General features: G+C 38.4%; 1 long non-coding RNA gene across 1 annotated transcript; it reads right to left on the bottom strand.

The window, feature by feature from the left end:
• Nucleotides 1–833: 833 nt before the first annotated feature.
• Nucleotides 834–18,175, bottom strand: LOC138162649 (uncharacterized). Its single transcript, XR_011168684.1, has 3 exons — nucleotides 17,779–18,175; nucleotides 16,537–16,679; nucleotides 834–1,296 (listed from the first exon to the last, which is right to left on the bottom strand). It is a non-coding gene; the product is annotated as an uncharacterized lncRNA (long non-coding RNA).
• Nucleotides 18,176–21,172: the final 2,997 nt, after the last annotated feature.

The following is a 21,172-nucleotide window of genomic DNA, read 5'->3' as shown; positions in this document are numbered from 1 at the left end:
TTCTTGTGCTTTTCCTCTCTCAATTATTTCCTGTTATCCTGTATATAGCTTGCTTTGTATGTATCTGTTTGCACATTGTCTTCCTCATTAGATTGTAAGCTCTTTGAGGTCAGGGATTGTCTTTTGCCTCCTCCCCCCATATTACTAGCACTTAGCACATAGTAGGCGACACAGTGCCTGGCACATAGTAGGTGCTTAATACATGTTTATTGATTGACTATTCACTGATCTATTGATTTAGTTCTCTATGATTCTTTGCCATAGAATCACATCTCAGAGCTAGAGGGGAGGCCATTATTGCCAACCTGAACAAGATATCTTTACAACACAGACAGCTGACAAAATATCATTTGGCCTTTTCTTGCGCACCTTCAGTGAGGAGGAATCTGCTGAGGTAGCATATGTCACTTTTGCTCTAATTCTTAATAAGTATTTCTTTAAGACAAGGCAAAAATCTGCCCCCTGGAATTCTAATTAATGCTGTATCTATCTCTTTACCTAGCTACCTATGTACCCATCTATCTAATCTACTTTCCAAATCAGGGGGTGGCTGCTGTCTTTGGACAACTTATTCTCTTTCACCAAGGTCACCAGGGACAGGACAAAAGCAGCTCTAGTGTCATGTTGTCCAAAGGGACTTGACTTCCTAAAACCCTAGGACAAAGATTTTTATTTATTTCCTTTGACTACACTTATTATACTTATTCTTTCTTTTTATAGACTGACAAAACATTTAAATCTGACAAGCAAATATTGTGGGTCATGCCTGATTCAGATAGATCTGGTGATTCAGGTTTGAGATTGCAATAAAATAAAAATGTTAACAATCCATCTAATAGCCATTAAAAGGTTTTACTTGGCCATAGAAATAAAAGGATATTTAGTAAGGGAACATCATGATTCAATTGGGAGTAGCTTCCCTGACTCTGTATTGCTCATGCTGGTGTACTGGTCAGAAGCTTGAGGAAAGAGTTATTGATTCTTTGTGTGCTGGATTCTTGTATTTAGACTATGATATATATCAGTGGCCTGAACTTTTGTCCACTGGACCAATTATGTTTTAAGGATGGTTTCAATGTCTTTTAGGTATAATTTTGGGCTCAAGTAATTTGCATAAGACAAGCTTTTGGGCTCAAGTAATTTGTATAAGACTCTTTTTATTGCTGGCAAATGATTACTTGATGCTCCATGCCTGTGTGAGGGATGAAACTTGCAAGAGCTTGAGAGAGGAGAGATCTAGCTTCCAGTTTTCAGAGAAGATACATGGGATTTCAGGTTGTCTTCAAGAAGAGGCCCCTGGAGGAAAAGAAAGATTTAGGGAAGAAGTCAATATGTTGAGGAATCAGTGCTTTGATCATGTCCTAGTTCCTACCACGTTAGAGATTTTGGAGAATTTTCCTTTGGGTGAAATTAGAGACTTTGTCTCTCTCTGTCTCTCTCTGTCTTTCTCTTTTTCTTGAATAGCTTGCTTTTTGGTAGTTCCCTCTGTGTATTGTCTACATGGCTCTTCTGATTTCTGCTTGCTATTGGCTTGGACAAATGGGTTTATTTGCTATTCACTATATGTGATAGTCTTTGTGTAACTGGTGGGAAAAGAGAAACATCTTTGGATAAAGCTTGGAGCACGCCTTCTCCATTAAAAGGATAGTGACCAGGACTAACTGATCTTAGTTCAAGGACCAGAAAATTCCAGGAAACTTGGTGCTTCAGGTTCTAGTTCAATGATGAAAGAAGGTGTAGAGATAGTGAAAAGCCTGAGGCCAGAGACAGAGGTTTTCTGGATTGGTTGAGCAATATGGTGCCTGGAAACTGACTGAGATTAGCAAAGTCTAAGGCTTAAGGTTGGCTTCTTCACATAATATTGACAGCAGCAGCTGGGATTCCATATTCTATACTTTCACTACCACAGAACAATAATGACCTTAATACATTGTAAATGCTTGATAAATGTTTGATGAATTGAAATGAGATTTGGATACAGTATGATTACAGAGTTCTGTGTGTTCCAGTTTAACATCAATAAATAATCTTCCCATGTATTTTTAGAAACAATAGGATAGGCAGCATAGCATGACACAAAGCAGTATAATTTCATAATTTCTGGGGCCCCACTGCACAGATCTGAAGACGAGGAACTGCAGTTGTGAATTTTTTCATCTAATCCAAAAGATTTTAGTTAGACTGGAATTGGCCTTGTTCCTACATAGCACATAAATGCACATTTATTCACTATTCATTTGATAGCATTTCCAATTTTTCCATAACAACTTTAACAAGGATTTCTTCCCCAGTCCATCATGGAGTTCTAAAAAGTTCATTTAACCTTAAGAATAATAATAGTAGTGAAATGATCCAACCACTCTGGAGACCAATTTGGAATTATACCCAAAGAGCAGCCAAACCTTTGATCCAGCAATACCACTCCTAGGTCTGTATCCCAAAGGATCATAAAAAAGGGAAAAGGATACACATGTACAAAAATATTTATAGCACTTTTTTGTGGTGGCAAAGAATTGTAAATTGAGGGGATGCCTATTAATTAGGGAATGACTGAACAAGTTGTGTGGTACATGAATACTATTGTACTATAAGTAATGATGAATAGGTGAATTTCAGAAAAACCTGGAAAGACTTATTTGAACTAATGTTGAGTGAAGTGAGTAGAACCAGGAGAATATTGTATTCAGGGATTGTTTTTTCACAGCCTAATAATGTTGAAATACATTTACCATGATTGTACATGTATAACCTGTATCAGATTGCTTGTTGTCTTTGGGAGGGGTGAGGGGAAAGAGGGAGGAAGAACAATTTGGAACTCAAAATTTTACAAAAAGTGAATGTTGAAAACTATCTTTTTTTTTGCTTTTTGGAGGGGGGAAGGTAGGGTAATTGGGGTTAAGTGACTTGCCCAAGATCACATGGCTAGTTTTGTGTTAAGTGTCTGAGGCCAGATTTGAACTAAGGTCCTCCTGACTTCAGGGCCAGTCCTCTATTCACTGCACCACTTAGCTGCCCCCAAAACTACCTTTATATGTAGTTAGAAAAAATGCTATTAAGAAAAAATAATAAAACAAAAAAATAATAGTAGCTAATGCTGTTGTGATGTTGTCACAGGAACCCTAAAGATAGATGCTGTCAGAAAACTGTCTAGATATCTTATAACCAGAAAGAAAAGTAGAAATTTAAAGAATCCACTAGTCAGCTTCTGGAAGAAACCCCAAAACAAAAAGTACCAGTAATATTGTAGGCAAAAGAGCACCCAGATTAAGGAAGAAATACTGCAAGCAGCTGCAAAGAAGAATTCAAGTACTGAGTAGCCACAATCAAGACAACACAAGATTTAGCAACCACAAATTGAAGAGCTTGGAATATGATATTCTAGAAAGCAAAGGATCTAGGCTTACCACCAAGAATAACCAACCTAGAAAAACTGAGTATAATCTTACAGGGGAAAATAGACCTTTAATGAAATAAGACATCTAAACATTCCTGATGAGATGACCAGAGCTGAGTAGAGAATAGGACATACAAATACAGGAGTAAAGTGAAGCATAAAAAAGCTAAAGATGAGTGAGAGGTCATAAGGGACTAAACAAGGTTGAACTTTTAGTCTTATATGGGGAAATGATTCTTGTAACCCTTCAGAAATTCATCATCATCAGAAATCATAGAGAGAACCTAATAAGATAGAGGGCCTGTGTGTAATTCTGTTGTGGTTAGATGATCTAAAAAAAAAGAATGGAATAAGTGGGGAAGAAGAATGCACTGGGAGGGGGGGAAGGAGAAAAATGAGGAAAATTATCTTACCAAAAAAGACTTTATACAACAAATGAAAGTAGTAGAATGGCAGTAGATGACCTCACTCTAATCTAAACTGGTTAAAGGAGGGAAGAAAACCCACTGTGGAGTACAGAATTGCATCTTGCCCAACATGAACTAGGAAGGAAAGGGGCTACAAAATAGGCTCTTAAAAAGGGGGAAAAGATAAAGATAAGGGAATAGGGTGAAAATAAATTCACAGTAAGTAATCTTAACTGTGAATGGGATGAATTCATCCATAAAATGGAAGAAAATAGAAGAATGGATTGGAAATCAGAATCCAACAATATGTTGTTTACAAGAAACATACTTGACACAGAAAGCTAAACACAGAGACAGAACAAAGGACTGGAGCAGAATGTAAAAAAGGCAGAGGTAGCAATCGTGATCTCAGACAAAGCAAGAGCAAAACCAGACTTAATCAGATAAGCAAGAAAACTGCATTTTCCTAAAAGGTACCAAAGACAATGAATTAATATCATTACCAAATATATATAAACCAAATGGTATAGTATTTAGAAGAATTAAATGAAGAAAGGAAGAAAAAGAGAATGTAACTACAATGTTGTTTTATTTTCATCCATGTCTGACTATTTGTGACCCTATTTGAGGTTTATTTTGTAAAGATACTGGAGTGGCTTGCCATTTTCTTCTCTAGCTCATGGGGAAACTGAGGATAACAGAGTGAAGTGACTTGCCCAGGGTCTCACAGCTAGTAAGTGTCTGTGGTCAAATTTGAACTCACAAAAATGAGTCTTCCAGGCCTGGTGCTCTATCCACTGCACCACCTAACTGCCTCCAAAACTATAATTTTGGTGAATCTCAATCTATACATCTTAGATCTCATTAATTGAACCAAAAATAAACAAAAAAGAAGTTAAGAACCTAAATAGAATTTTAGAAAAGTTAAATATGCTAGCCCTTCGGAAAATATTGAATAGGAATAGGAGTATGCCTGTTCTCAACTGTGCATGGCACCTTCACAAAAATTGACCTTTATTAGAGCCATAAAACCTCACAAACAAATGCAAAGAAGCAGAAATGTTAAATGTATCTTTTGATGACCATAATGCAATAAAAGTCACATTCAGTGAAGTGGCAGAAAGATTAAAAATTAGTTAGAAACCAAACAACTTAATCCTAAAGAAAGGGTGGGTCAAAAAATAAATTATAAAAACAATCAATAATTTCATTAAAAATAATGACAACAATAAAACAACACACCAAAACTTTTGGCACACGGCAAAAGCTGTAATTGGGGAAATTTATATCTCTAAACTTTTTCATCAATAAAAGAAAGACCAGATCAATGAATTATGCAACCAATTAGAAAACCAACCAATTAAAAACACTCAAACACCAAAATAGAAATCTTGAAAAGCAAAGGAGAAATTAATAAAATTTAAACTAAAAATTGAATTAATAAATAAAACTAAGAGCTGTTTAAAAAACAGGTAATCCATTAGCTAATTTGATTAAGAAAAAGAAAGGAGAAAACCAAATTATCATCATGATAAATGAAAAAGGTAAATTTACAATTAATGAAGAAGAAATAAAAGCAATGCCAGTAAAATTGACATTCTAAATGAAATGAATGAATATTACCCAGGTAAAAAGAACAGAAAATATAATATTAATTAATTCTTTCTTTGAAAAGTAAGTTGAATAAGTCATAAATGAACTCCCAGAGGGTGGGAAAACACTTAGAACCAGATGGATTTGTAAATAAATTCTAACAAACATTTAAAGAACAATTAGTTGCAATACTACATAAACTTGGAAAAAAATAGTTAAAGAAGGAATCCTACCAAATTCCTTCTATGATGCAAATATGGTCTTGATACCCAAACCAGGGAGAATCAAGACAGAGAAAGAAAACTATAGATCAATTTCCCTAATAAATATTAATGCAAAATTTTTTAATGAAATATCAACAAGGGGGAGGAGCCAAGATGACAGCATAGAAGCGGGAAAACTCTTGCGCTCCCCTAATAACCACCTCAAATACCTATAAAAAGTTACGCTAAACAAGCTTTAGGGCTACACAACCCACAAAATGACAGAGAGAAACAAACCTCCTACTGAAGAGAGCCTGGCAGGCAGGCAGGGTCTATTGCAGCGCACTGGGAGCAGAGCCCAGCCCTATGTGGAGCCCGTGGTTTTAGCTCCAGGGAAGTCCAACCAGTCATGGCGGAAAGGACTTTGGGAGAGTGGATCACCAGCAGCTGTGGTGGTTTCCAAAATTGTCAACCCATAAATACCAAAGACAAAGTGAGAGGTCAGTGGACTTTGGGAACAGGGGTCCTGGAGTGTGGTCTGGCCTCTGGCCCCTGGAGGGAGAAGCAGCAAAGGCATGGCAGCTGTGCAGTCACTGTTGCATGGCTGTTTCAGAGCTCCTGGCCTGCAGATTGTAGGGGGACCTGTATCAACAATGCAATATTCACAATGCCTATGGTAACTATAAATATACTGATATGGTTATTAATCACAAAATATACCAGGCTTTCTACATGGTGAATAAAGCTAGAACATTTATTCAAATACTAAAAAACTGAGTCCCAAAACCAGAAAGTCAAAGCCATCACAGTAGTTATGAAGTTGGCACACGTAGTTATTGTAGTAAACACCCACATTCTCAAGCCTTCAAAACAGAACAGGCCACCTCAGGCAAAGGTCCTCCTCTCCACACTCACAGCAATTGCTCAGAGTCCAGGAAGCATGCTCCCAGCAGCTCCAGCCCCCTGCAGTTTCTGTCCCTGGCAGTCCTCAGCAGGAGTCCTTGGCAGAAATTCTGGCTGGCTCAAAATAGGGGTTTGTGCCTCTGCCTCCACCTCAGCCACTACCACTGCTGCTGCTGCCACCACTGCTGTACACACTCTAGCTTGGCTTCTGCTTCTGCTTGCCCCACCCCTTCCTGCTATGTCAGCAAGTCCAATGGGGCAGGGAAGATCTTTAAATCCCATAACTCTTACAGGACCAAGCAAACATTCTGAGGGGTAATCATTCTTGCTTTAACCTGCTTGGATCTGGATTGCTGTCTAGGGTGGAGGTTGTGGGGTGGGTGACCAGGTGCCAGAGCCAGTGGAGGCTTCAGAGAGGGTAGCCAACTAATAGATCCAGCAGCTGTGAAAACCTCAATGATTGGGGACAAAGCTCTCCTCTCTGGAAGCAGACTTCTACTGTGGCAAAAAGCTCAAAAGTCAAGTAATTGAGTGACAACATGATCAAGCAAAGCACAGCAATCTGACTTTAGATTCCTTTTTGGGGACAAAAAAGATCAAAACAAGGAACAGGAGGAAGAAAACGAAGTCAGAACTCCTGTACCAAAAGCTTCCAAGAAAAATATGAATTGGTTACAGGCCATAGAGGAGCTTAAGAAGAATTTTGAAAACCAAATAAGAGAAGTGGAGGAAAAATTGGGAAGAGAAATGAGAATGATGCAAGAAAATCATGAAAAGAGAGTCAACAACCTGACTGAAGAAAATAACACCTTAAAAAATAGACTAACTCAAATGGCAAAAGAGGCTCAAAAAGGTAATGAGGAGAAGAATGCCTTAAAAAGCCAAATTTGCCAGATGGAAAAAGAATCTCAAAAGCTCACTGAAGAGAATAATTCTTTGAGAATTACCTTGGAACAAATGGAAGCTAGTGACTTTATGAGAAATCAAGATACTATTAAACAGATCCAAACAAATGAAAAAATAGAAGGCAATGTAAAATATCTCATAGGAAAAACCACTGACCTGGAAAGTAGATCCAGGAGAGATAATTTAAAAATTACTGGACTACCTGAAAGCCATGACCAAAAAAAGAACCTAGAAATCATCCTTTAAGAAGTTCTCAAGGAAAATTGCCCTGATGTTTTAGAACCAGAGGACAAAATAGAGTTTGAAAGAATCCACCAATCACCTCCTGAAAAAGATCTCTAAAAGAAAACTCCTGGGAATATTATAGCCAGGTTCCAGAGTTCCCAGATCAAGGAGAAAATATTACAAGCAGCCAAGAAGAAACAATTTGAATAATGTAGAAACATAATCAGAATAACACAGGATCTGGCAGCTTCTACACTGAGGGATCAAAGGGCCTGGAATATGATATTCTGGAGGTCAAAGTCTCTGAGATTAAAACCAAGAATCACCTACCCAGCAAAACTGAGATTCATGTTTCAGGGGAAAATATGGTCATTCAGTGGAATAGAAGACTTTCAAGCATTCTTGATGAAAAAACCAGAGTTGACTAGAAAATTTGACATTCAGATACAAGAAGCAAAAGAAGCATGAGAAGGTAAACAGAGAAAAGAAATCATAAGGAACTTATCAAAGTTGAACTATTTACACCCCTACATGAAAAAACGATAATTATAACTTATGAAACTTTTCTCAGTAGGAGAATAGTTGAAGGGAATAGAAATGTGTATACACACATAAATATATATTTCTATATAGGAGGGTATATAGGCATATGAATACATATGTGAATGTGTGTATATGTGTGTACAGATATACATAGATAGAGGGCACAGGACCAATTTAATAGGAAGGGATGATACTTAAAAGGTGAAATTAAGAGGTAAAAGAGGAATATAATGAGTAGAGATGGGGAGAGACAGAATGGGGTAAATTATCTCATATAGAAGAGGCAAGGGAAAATTGTTACAATGGAGGGGAAGAACAGGAAGGCAAAAGGGAATGAGTCAACCTTATTCTCATTGAATTTGGCTTAGGGAGGGAATGACATACACACTAAATAGGGTATCTCACCCTACAGGAGAATAGAGGGGAAGGGGAAGAGAGGGGGGATAATGGAAGGGAGGGCAGGCTGGGGGTAGGGAAGTTTGAAGCACCCACTTTTGAAAAGGGAAAGGATCAAAGTAGAGAATAGAACAATTGGGTGGTGGGATAGGAGGGAGGGAAATATAGTCAGTCTTTCACAATATATCCACTATGGAAATGTTTTGCATAGCTACACATGTACAACCTATATTGAATTGCTTATCTTTCCAGTGAGAGTGGGTGAAGAGGGAGGAAGAGAAAGAATCTGAAATCCAAAGTTTTAAAATTAAATGTTTAAAAATATATATTCATATTATTGTTTTACATGTAACTGGGAAATGAGATATACAGGCACTGGGGCATAGAGATCCACCGTGCCCTACTGGAAAGTCAAAGGGGGAATAGGGGAAGAGAGAGAGAGATTGGGGGAGGGGATATTCAGTGGCAATGCTGTTTTGGGGTGGTGGGTAGGGAAAATTGGGGAGAAAATTTGTAGCTCAAAATGTTGTGGAAGTGAATGATGTAAACTAAAAAATTAAAAAAGAGAAAAAAATAAAGAAAAATATGAATTGGTTACAGGCCATAGAGGAGCTTAAGAAGAATTTTGAAAACCAAATAAGAGAAGTAGAGGAAAAATTGGGAAGAGAAATGAGAATGATGCAAGAAAATCATGAAAAGAGAGTCAACAACCTGACTGAAGAAAATTACACCTTAAAAAATAGACTAACTCAAATGGCAAAAGAGGCTCAAAAAGGCAATGAGGAGAAGAATGCCTTAAAAAGCCAAATTTGCCAGATGGAAAAAGAATCTCAAAAACTCACTGAAGAGAATCATTCCTTCAGAATTACCTTGGAGCAAATGGAAGCTAATGACTTTATGAGAAATCAAGATACTATTAAACAGATCCAAACAAATGAAAAATTAGAAGACTATGTGAAATATCTCATAGGAAAAACCACTGACCTAGAAAATAGATCCAGCAGATATAATTTAAAAATTATTGGACTACCTGAAAGCCATCATCAAAAAAAGAACCTAGAAATCATCCTTCAAGAAATTCTCAAGGAAAATTGCCCTCATGTTTTAGAACCAGAGGGCAAAATGGAGGTTGAAAGACTCTACTGATCACCTCTTGAAAAAGATCCCCAAAAGCAAACTCCTAGGAATATTATAGCCAGGTTTCAGAGTTCCCACATCAAGGAGAAAATATTACAATCAGTCCAGAAGAAACAATTTGAATAACACAGGATAATAGGATAACACAGGATCTGGCAGCTTCTACGTTGAGGGATCAAAGGGCTTGGAATATGGTATTCTAGAGGTCAAAGGAGCTGAGATTAAAACCATGATCAACTACCCAGCAAAACTGAGTATCAAGTTTCAGGGGAAAATATGGTCATTCAATGAAATAGAGGACTTTCAAGCATTCTTGATGAAAAACCCAGAGTTGAATAGAAAATTTGACATTCAGATACAAGAAGCAAGAGAAGCATGAGAAGGTAAACAGGGAAAAGAAATCAGAAGCCACTTATCAAAGTTGAACTATTTACATTCCTACATGGAAGAACGATAATTGTATCTTATGAAACTTTTCTCAGTATGAGAATAGTTGAAGGGAATAGAAATGTATATGTATGTGTACATACATATATATGTATATATAGGAGGGTATATGGGCATATGAATACATGTGAGTGTGTGTATATATGTGTACACATATACATAGACAGAGGGCACAGACCCATTGAATAGGAAGGGATGATACTTAAAAGGTGAAATTGAGAGGTGAGAGAGGAATATAATGAGAGATATGAGAGAGAGAATGGGGTAAATTATCCCATATAGAAGAAGCAAGGGAAAGCTGTTACAATGGAGGGGGAAAACAGGAAGGCAAAAAGGAGTGCGTCAACCTTACTCTCATTGAATTTGGCTTAGGGAGGGAATGACATTTACACTAAATAGGATGTCTTGCCCTACAGGAGAGTAGGGGGAAAGGTGATGAGAGGGGGGATGATGGAGGGGAGGGTTTGTTGGGGGGAGGGAAGTTGGAAGCACACACTTTTGAAAAGGGACAGGGTCAAAGAGAATAGAACAAGTGAGGGGAGGGATAGGATGAAGGGAAATATAGTCAGTCTTTTACAATATATCCACTATGGAAATTTTTGTGTAGCTACACATATACAACCTATATTGAATTGCTTATCTTCCCAATAATGGTGGGTGACAAGGGAGGAAGGGAAAGAATCTGGAATTCAAAGTTTTAAAATCAAATGTTTAAAATAATAATTATGATTAATTTTTACGTGCATTTGGGAAATAAGATATACAGGCACTGGGGTATAGAGATCCATCTTGCCCTCCTGGAAAGTCAGAGGGGGGATAGGGGAGGATATAGGGGAAAGCAGATTGGGTATACAGACGGGGTATATAGTGGGAGTGCTGTTTTGGGGTGGTGGGTAGAGGAAAGATAGGGAGAAAATTTGTAACTCAAGATGTTGTGGAGATGAATGATGTAAACTAAAGATAAACATAAAATTTAATTAAAAAAAAGAAATATCAACAAACAGATTATAGCAAGAGTTAAAGCAAGCATGACCACAAAGATAATAAACTAAGACCAGGTTGGATTTTATGCCAGGAATAGAGGAAAGTTTCAATATTAGGCAAGCTTAAACATAATATCATATTAAAAACAGAACCCAACAAAATGATATTATTTTTATAGATCAGAAAGGTTATTGACAAAATTCAGCACCTGCTTCTGCGAAAAAAAACACTAGAAAGCATAGAAATAAATGGTACTATCCTTAAAATGATATCTAAAACCAAGAGTGAGCATTATCTATAATGAGGCTAAGGTAGAAGCTTTTCCATTAATATTAGAGGTGAAGCAAGGATGTCCATTATCACCATTACTATTCAATATTGCACTAGGAATGCCAGCTATGGTAAGACAAGAAAAAGAAATTTAAGGTTTAAGCATAGGCAAAAAGAAAACCCTTGGAAGTCTATCAGCCAACACACCCAGAGGAACTCTGTGAACACAATTACAAAACACTCTTCACACAAATAAAGACTCAGCTAAATAATTAGAGAAATATTAATTGCTCATAGATAGGCCAAGCCAATAGAATGAAAATGACAACTCTATCTAAAATCGACAGGACTTGGCAACAGATTGGATGTGGGAGAGGAGAGAGAGTGAGGAGTGGAGGAGGTCATTTAGGTCTTGAGCCTGTGGGGCTGGGAAGATGATGGTGGACTTGACAGTAATAGCATAGTTAGGAAGAGGGAACAGCTTGAAGGGAAAGATGAAGTCAGTCTTGAACATGTTAAGTTTAGGGTGTCTACTGGATATATAGTTCAAGATGTCCAATAGACAGTTGGAAATAAAAACTGGAAGTAAAGAGAGAGGTTTAGGTCTGAATAAGTGATTTGAGAATCATTACCATGGAGATAATAAATTCATTTATTGGAGCTGATGAGATTTCCAAGTGAAATAGTATAGAGGGAGAAGAGAAAAGGGGCAAGGACAGAGCCCAGGGGCTCTTCATGACCTAAACACAGATCCAATGGAGCAGACTCGGAAAGAGTAACCAGACAGGTAGGAGGAGATTCAGCGGTAAGTATCTGAACTCAGGTCTTCCTGACTCAAAGTTCAACACATTAGCCACTGCACCACATAGTACTCTGTGACTAGACCATGCTGCCTTCCAATGTAAAACACTGTAGAAATGTTGAAAATTTAGATAGAATTAAATTCACATCAAGAATAATCTATGAACTAGTGCAGACTGAGCCAGCACAGACCTGGCTCCACTAAACCAAGAGCAGGCCTTGGTAGTGACTAAATCAGCTATAGCAGTGGCTGCTTCTGGAGCTCTCAGTCCATAGATGGCAAAGGAATTGGACAACTGATCAGAAGGAGATTGATGATAGGAGTCCCTTTGCTGGCACTCAGGGCAGGACTCTGCTGCATTGCCCATACTCAGTTCAGGATTGCAGTTCTGGGTCTCAGTCCTAGGGCAAGGAAGAGCACTAACACACCAGAGCTTATAATCACAGAGGAGTTGGGACCCTGGTCACAGTTCCAGGTTAGGAAAGAGTACTTGTGGTCACTCACAGACTGGAGCACAGGCCAGGATCTCTCTTTAGATCATACCGTCTTGGAAGAACTGAAAACTTACAGGTCCCTAGAAGTATCTCTGAAAACATCTGCCCCAAACCCTGAAGTCTGGGAAAGTGTATTCTCCACTCCAGAAGCAGAGCCCATTTTAGCATAGAATTAAGTCACGAAGTAGTCTGGAAAAATGAGCAAACAACAACAACAAAATTCCAACTATAGAAAGATACTATGGTGACAAGATAGAGCAAAACACACACTCAAAAGAACATAACAAAGTCAAAACTGCTACATCCAAAACCTCAAAGAAAAATATGAATTAGTCTTAGGTCATGGAAGAGCTCAAAAGGGATTTTAAAAATCAAGTAACAGAGGTAGAGGAATAAATGGGAAGAGAAATGAGAGTGATGCAAGAAAATCATGGGAAAAGAATCAATAGCTTAGTAAAGGAGGCACAAAAATACTGAAGAAAACAATACCTTAAAAACCAGAATAGGCCAAATGGTAAAAGAGCCACAAAAATCCAATGAAGAGACAAACTAATTAAAAAAGCAGAATTGACTAAATGGAAAAAGAGGTAAAAAAATTTACTGAAGAAAATAACTCCTTAAAAAGTAGTAAGTGTAGGGGTGGCTAGGTAGCGCAGTGAGTAAAGCACCAGCCTTGGAGTCAGGAAGACCCGAGTTCGGTTCCGGCCTCAGACACTTAACACCCCCCCCCCACACACACACAAAGTAGCTGTGTAACCTTGGGCAAGTTACTTAACTCCAATTGCCCTCCAAAAGGCAAAAAAAAGTAGCAAGTGAAAGCTAATGAATTTATGATACATAAAACACAATAAAACAAAATCAAAAGAATTTTAAAAATAGAAGAAAATGTGAAATATCTCATTGAAAAAAAAAAACCTAACCTGGAAAATAGACCCAAGAGAGAGAATTTTAAAATTATTGGACTAATTGAAAGCCATGAATAAAAAAAGAGCCTAGATATCATCTTTCAAGAAATTATCAAAGAAAACTGTCCTGATATTCTAGAAGCAGAGAATAAAGTAGAAATGGAAAAAATTCACCAATCACCTCCTGAAAGAGATCTCCAAATGAAAACTCCCAGGAATATAACCAAATTCCATATCTCCCAGCTCAAGGAGAAAATACTGCAAACAGCCAGAAAGAAACAATTCAAATATCATGGAGCCACAATCGGAATAACACAAGATTTAGCAGTTTCTATAGTAAAGGATCATAGAACTTGGAATATGATATTTGGAGGACAAAAGAGCTAAGATTACAACCAAGAATTACCTACCCAGCAAATGTGAGTATAATCCTTTGGGGAATAAATGGACATCAATGAAATAGAAGACTTTCAAGCATTCCTGATGAAAGGACCAGAGCTAAATAGAAATTTTGACTTTCAAATACAAAATTCAAGAGAAGCATAAAAAGGTAAATAGTAAAGTGAAAGCATAAGTGCTTCAATAAAGTTAAACTGTTTATATTTTTACATAGGAAAATGGTACTTGTAACTCCTAAAACTTTCTCATCATTAGAGCAGTAAAAAGTATACATAGATAGAAGGCATGGGTGTGAATTGAATTGGATGGGATTATTATCTAAAAAAATAAAATTGAGGGGTGAGAAAAAGGCATGTACTGGGAGAAGGGGAAGGGAGAGGTAGGATTCAGTAAATTATCTTACGCAAAAGTGGGATGAAAGAGCTTGTACAGTAGAGGGGAAGATGAACGAGGTGGTAGGAAGTGAGTGAACCTCACTCTCAATGGAGTTGGTTCAGAGAATGAATAAATACATACTTAGTTGGGCATGGAAATCTATCTTACCCTGCAGTAAAGGAGGGGAAGATAAAGTAGGAACAGCCAATTCTCCAAGAAAGGAGTTGTAGCAGCAAGCACCCCAGCGTTCCCAGGATGGCTGCCAACACAGGCTCTTAGATCTGCTTTTCTAAAGGAAAGCAACTCAAAATAGGTTAACAATCTTGCTTTAAATCAATCAAACATATCATTTACCTTGTTCAGGGGGAAAATTCAGCACCCCGAACTTCAGAGTATACAGACAGAAACATTTCAAGCAGACAGGCCTCCAACTGTCCAACCATTACATCCATACCAAATCACAGGTACCAGAGAGGGAAGCATCAACATCTGGGTTTTTCAAAGCCAGGGGGCTATCAATGGCTGCCCAGAGTCTCATCTGGTCAAATCACACAACACTTCTCAAAGTGAGCCCCAAAACAAAGTATCACATCAGGGATTATATAGCCTTCTCCTGGGTCAGAGAATGTAACAACCCTCTTGACCCACTGCCCAATCACAAAGCACCAAGGTATGGGCGTTCCTGAAAAACAAGCCTTCCACCACAGGCTCCTGGTGCACTTCACCTAGGGGAAGGGAAGATCTTAAAAATTTACATTCCTGTAACAGGAGTGTAAATTATTTACAGTCACTCAAAAAACTGCTTAGACTCTATAATTACAGAATATGTAAATACTCAAATGGACCTATGATCTCACTAATTTATATGTTCCTCCCAACTGTGAAAGCTTTAACCTATCCATGCCTATACATCCTGTACAATTCTTTTCCATGGTCTCTTTTAAATTAATCACAGGGGATCTACTCAATATACTGGGCAGGGGTTGGGGATGGGAACCTTCCTTGCTTTCTTTTGATATTGTGAGATAGCCAATGGAGCACACAAGCTGCCCATCACTGATCCTTTACTCTTACCATGTGATCAGCCTGTCTTTAAAATTTTTTTTAATCATACATTCCTTTGATGGCATGCTGTATAGTTCCTTTTTGGGAAAGGCCCCAGACCTCATTCTCCAGACTTAGCCACCATGCCCCGATATGGGTACCTCCTTCTCCATCCCTCCTTTTCACTTTCTCTTGTATATATCGTCTTTTCCCATTAGAATATAAGATCTTTCAGGGCAGGGATTGTCTCTATTTTTGCTTGTAGTTGTATCCCAAGCACTTAGCACAGTGTCTGATACATAGGAAGTGTTTAATAAATGCTTGTCAACTGACTGACTAATGATACTACTGCTTACTTGTAATGAGTTGCAGCCTACTCAAGCCCATCATTCTGCACATCTCCACTGCCTTTTGGGTAATACTCAATTTTGGTTCTTCAGAGCATGTAAATTAAAACTACTTTGGGTTGGCATTTTATAAGCCTATAAAATTAGAAAAATATAAAATTCAACATTGATAAGACTGTGGAGAAATAGGTATGCTATGAGAATCCTAGTGAAAATGTAAATTGATGTAATATTTTTGGAATAGTATCTAGCAAAATAATGAGAACTTTCAAAAAGCACAGAATTAGAAGGGACCTCAGAGGCCATCTGGTCCAACTCAGAACTGATGAAGAATCAGATCAAAACACTATCTCCTACAAGTGCTCATCCAGCCTTCTCTTGAAGACTTCTAGTAGAGGAGAACTTATCTTGAGGTAGCCCATTCAGCTTTTGGACAATTCTGATTGTTAATGAAGTTTTTTTTCTTACATCAATCCTAAATCTTCCTCTCAGAAATGTTTGCCTAGTGCTCCTGCTCTCTGGAACCAAGAACAAGTTTAATCTGTCTTTCATATGAAAACCTTTCACATATTTGAAGATAGCTATCTTGCTCCTTCAAAGCCTTCCTTCACAGTATGGACTATGGTCGCATACCATCCTGGTTACCATACCCACTGGCCCTTCTCTGAATTTTCAATGTGCTTCTTAAAATATATTATTGAGAAATGAACACAATGCTACAGATGAAATCTGTGTGTAATCTGTGGCTTAAAGGCTACTTGCACAAAACTCTCCTCATTGGTAGATTGATTATTCAATGCTCTGTTCCTGAATGAAGATAGAGTTGGTGAGACAAGAGTGATCTTGGTTTTCTTGGCTTCCAGCTTCGAGAGAGAAGTAATGCCATTCCATGCCTTCTTCAGGTCCTGGAAGGGAGAGAAAGACACTGGGGAAAAGCCAGCATGTAGAGAAGCATGGTCATTTCCCAATCTCCAGTTTATGACTCTAGAGACATCAGGGAATTTCCCCTTGGTGATATCTTAAACTCCTTCTCTTGGTTGAACTGAGCTATCTCACTCCCAATAGAAGAGATAATTCACTCTGTATTAACTGGTGTATTCTCATACCTTCTCTGATTTCTGTTTTGCTATTAACTCAGATAAATGAATTTATTTGCTATTTGCTATGTGTTCATTATAGAACTGGAATTTGGTAGGAAAGGAGTAAAATTTTGGATATTATAGACTGTGGCATCCCCATTAAAAATTAGCAATCACGAGTGGCCAGGTAGCACAGCGAGTAAGAGCACCGGCTCCAGCGTTGGGATGGCCTGGGGATCAAATCCGGGCTCAGATACTTAGCACCACACCCAGAAATAACTGGCCTTGAGTTAAGTAACCTTGAGCAAGTTACTTAACCCCGATTGCTTTAAAAAATAAATAAAATAAAATAAAGAATTAGCAATCAGGAGCATAGCTTGAATTAGTGAAATCATTTCCTCTCCACTAACAATTCTTAAGGGAGTATATATGTGTAATTCTAATACTAGTACTCTTTCTCCAAGAAGAGCAGAATGGTCTGGCTCATGGTTCCAAACTCCTGCTTCCATCAGTTTTCACCAATGAAGGGAATTTTATGTGAGTGGACTTCGAGCCACAGGTTACATAGATTTAATACGAATGCATCATTTTCCTGATCTACTTGTCTATTAAGCCTATCAAAAAAGAAAATGAGGCAATGGCATAACCCATTCTTGACTAAGCCATGGCAGCTTACAGTGATCATCATTCCCTTTAGAGATATGGACACATCATCCCTTTAATAAGCAATCCTAGCATTTGCTAGTGATTGAAGTCAGTGATCCTCTTGTCATTCTGGGTACCAACTGACCAGCTGTAGCACCAAGCACCCCGGCGTCCTCAGGGTTTGCCGCCCATACAGGTTCTTGGATCTGCTTTGTTAAAGGAAAGCAACTCAAAATGGGTTAACAAGCTTACTTTAATCAGTCAGACATATATCGTTTACCTTGTTCAGGAGAAAAGGTCAGCACCCCGAACCTCAAAGCATACAGGAGGAATTATCAAGACAGAAACATCAAGTAGACAGATTTCCAAACTGTCCCACCATTACATCCATACCCAGTCAACATCTGGGTTTCCACATCTGGGTTTTTCAAAGCCGGGGGACTCTCAGCAACGGCTTCCCAGAATTCAGATCAAATCACAGAACACTTCTCAAAGTGAGTCCCAAAACAAAGCTACACATCAGGGCTTATATAGCCTTCTCCTGGCTCAGAGAATGTAACAACCTTATTGACTCACTGGCCAATCAAGAAGTATCTACTGAAAAACAAGCCTCCCTCCCCAGGCTTCAGGTACATTTTAGCCTAGGGGCAGGGAAGATCTTCCAAATTTGCATTCCCATTACATCAGCCAAAAGCATACAAAACTTGTTATTCTGCCTTAAATTCTTCTCAATTTCCAGCAGATGGCACCAGATCTTTTGTTTTTTTAAAAAAGCTCTTCCAGTAACATTCCTTTATAAAATCTTTCACATTTGTTCCCTTCTTTCCCCTCACACAGCCATCATTTTCATCATAACAGCCTAATCAACTGTTAGCTGCTCTGTTCTAATAGTTTCCTACTTGATCTCTTTTCTCTCTAATCCATCCTTTACAATTCTCTGAATTGTTGCAACATTAATATACTTAAAAATTTATTTTTTTATGAAATAAAATAAGCATTTTCATAACATAGTAGAATAAAAAAAAGGTGATTGCACATGAAACTGCAAATCCATTATGTGCAATTTGTTATTCCTTTTAAATATATAACAAAGCTATCCTGAAATTCCTCCCCCCCCTCCTTTTTTCCCTTTCCCCTTTCCCTGGAGATGTCTCCCCCCCCCTCTGTTTCTCTCTCTCTCTCTCTGTCTCTCTCTCTACCTATCTACCTATCTGTCTGTCTGTGTCTGTCTATCTATATAAATATACATGTATATATGCATATATGTAAAATCATTCTACACATCTATTTATCAATTTTTTTAAAGCAATCGGGGTTAAGTAACTTGCTCAAGGTTACATGGCCAGTTACTTCTGGGTGTGGTGATGAGTATCTGAGCCTGGACCTGATCCAGGTCATCCCAACACTGGAGCCGGTGCTCTTACTCGCGGTGCTACCTGGCCGCCCCTATTTATCAATTCTTTCTCTGGATAAAGATAGTGTCTTCCTTCCTATGCCCTTTGATGTTAATTTGGGTATTGATAATAGTCAAAATTACTTAGTCACTCAAAGTTATTCTTAGAACATATTGCTGTTACTGTATACAACATTCTTTTTGTTCTGCTCATTTTGCTTGGAACAAAGTAGACATACAATTTGTAGTAGTAAATAAACATAATGACCTTGCATTTGACAAGTGTGAAGACAAGATTTAGGGATAAGAATTCATTGTTTGGTAAAAATTGTTGAGAAAACAGGACAGTACTATGGCAGAAATTGGGCATAGACCAATGTCTTATACCATTTACCAAGATAAGGCCAAAATGGATATATGACCTAGATATAATGGGAAATTTTTATTACATTAAATTAAAAAGGTTTTGTACAAATAAAATAAATGTAACCGAGGTAATATTCTTTTTTTTTTCTTTTGAGGGGGAACGCAGGGCAATTGGGATTAAGTGAGTTGTCCAAGGTCACACAGCTAGTAAGTGTTAAGTATCTGAGGCCAGATTTGAACTCAGATCCTCCTGATTCCAGGGCTGGCGCTCTATTCACTGCACCACCTAGCCACCCTTACATTAATATTCTTAAGAGTCGTATTTTACAGGTATTGGAAGTGGTTGGAGCTGGAACTCAAGCAAGTTCCTGCTTTTACTCTGCCATCTTGGCTCTGCCCCCAGTATTAATATTCTTAAAGGAAAGAACATGAGATAAAAGACAAGAACATAAATTAATGAGTTTTTTTAACCTCCTCCCATATCATGGCCCCCCACCTGAGATAGTGTGGCATTAAGGCTAGAGTGCTAGGTTTGGAGTCAGGACAGAACTGAGTTCAATTCTGCCTCTGACACATATTATCTATGCAATAGTAGTCACTTTTCACCTCTCTGAGCATCAGATTCCACATATGGGGATAATACCTGCAGAACTTATCTCATAGGGTCAAGTGAAATAATGGAGGTAAAATGTTTTGTAAACTTGAAGTAATTATATAAATGTCAGAGATTATTATTAGGCTTCATAAATGGGAAGGAATGTTGTAAGTGTATAGAATGAGGGCAAGGGAGGTTGTAAGTATATAAAATGAGAGCAAAGAGAGTCAGCAGTTTCTTATTTAAGTGAAGGGATTCACCCATAAAATTCCTATACTCCTGAGCACCCAATTCTAAATATTGGAGGAGTCTTGGGGTAAACACAAGGTTAGGGACCACAGCAGAGCCAATAAGCATCACAAGGGACCTCATGAGAGATGCTTCTTTGCCTTCCCTCCATCTCCTGGGATGAAAATGTCTCTTGCCCATTTAGCCCCCGGTAAGAAGGAACTCATGGCCCCATGCTGGCTTCCCAGCTACCAGTAAGTGTTGCAGAATAGAAAACGTGCCAAGGAGATGCAGCTTAGATAGACCAAGGACTATCTCCTCCTTCACCCTTGTCTCACATGAAGAGGTGGCCCTTCTCCTTGCTAAGGCTCAGCTCTCTGAATGTCCCATAGATCCCAGTCCATTCTGTCTTTTTCAGCAGATTGCCCAGTCCATCACCCCTGTTCTCACTAATTTTCAATTCTCCCTATATACTGACTTCCTCCCTTTAATACAGCTGTATCTCCTCCATCCTTAAAAAAAAAGCCAACCAACTAAACAAATACACAAACAAAATCTCTCACCTGATCAATCATCTTCATATCTATCACACTGTTTCTTTCCTTCCTTTAGTGGTTAAATTCCTTGAGAAAGCTGCCTACAGTCAAGGACCACCACTTGTCCTTTCATCTTCTTCTAAACCTTCCTTCTGAGGTCTTCTGACCTGACCATTCAACTGCAACTGCTCTCTTCAAAGTTTGCCAATGACCTCAGTCACCAAATATAAAGGCTTTTCTCAATCCTGATCCTCCTTGACTTCTTTACAGCCTTTCGCACCATCAGTCACCTTCTTCTGGATACTCTCTTTTCTCTAGGTTCTTGGGATGACTGGAGATGAACCCGGATTTGGCTCAGGAGGAGAAAGTGAGGCTGGTGACTTTGCCCAGCCCTCCCTGACTGAAATCCAATTCACTTACATGTCATGGCATCACGGAAGGGTCTCTTCCAGAACGAAAGACAAACAGCAGTCTCTTGGGACACTGCTCTGTCCTGTTTCTCCTCCTAACATCTCCTGGTCTGACCACTCCTCAGTTTCCTTTGCTGGATCTTCCT

This window comes from Petaurus breviceps, unplaced genomic scaffold, assembly GCF_028583685.1.
Source record: "Petaurus breviceps papuanus isolate PSGF00001 unplaced genomic scaffold, PetGlider_PUasm1.0 186, whole genome shotgun sequence".
Classification (NCBI taxonomy): domain Eukaryota; kingdom Metazoa; phylum Chordata; class Mammalia; order Diprotodontia; family Petauridae; genus Petaurus; species Petaurus breviceps.
This window is presented reverse-complemented; position numbering and strand designations above follow the sequence as displayed.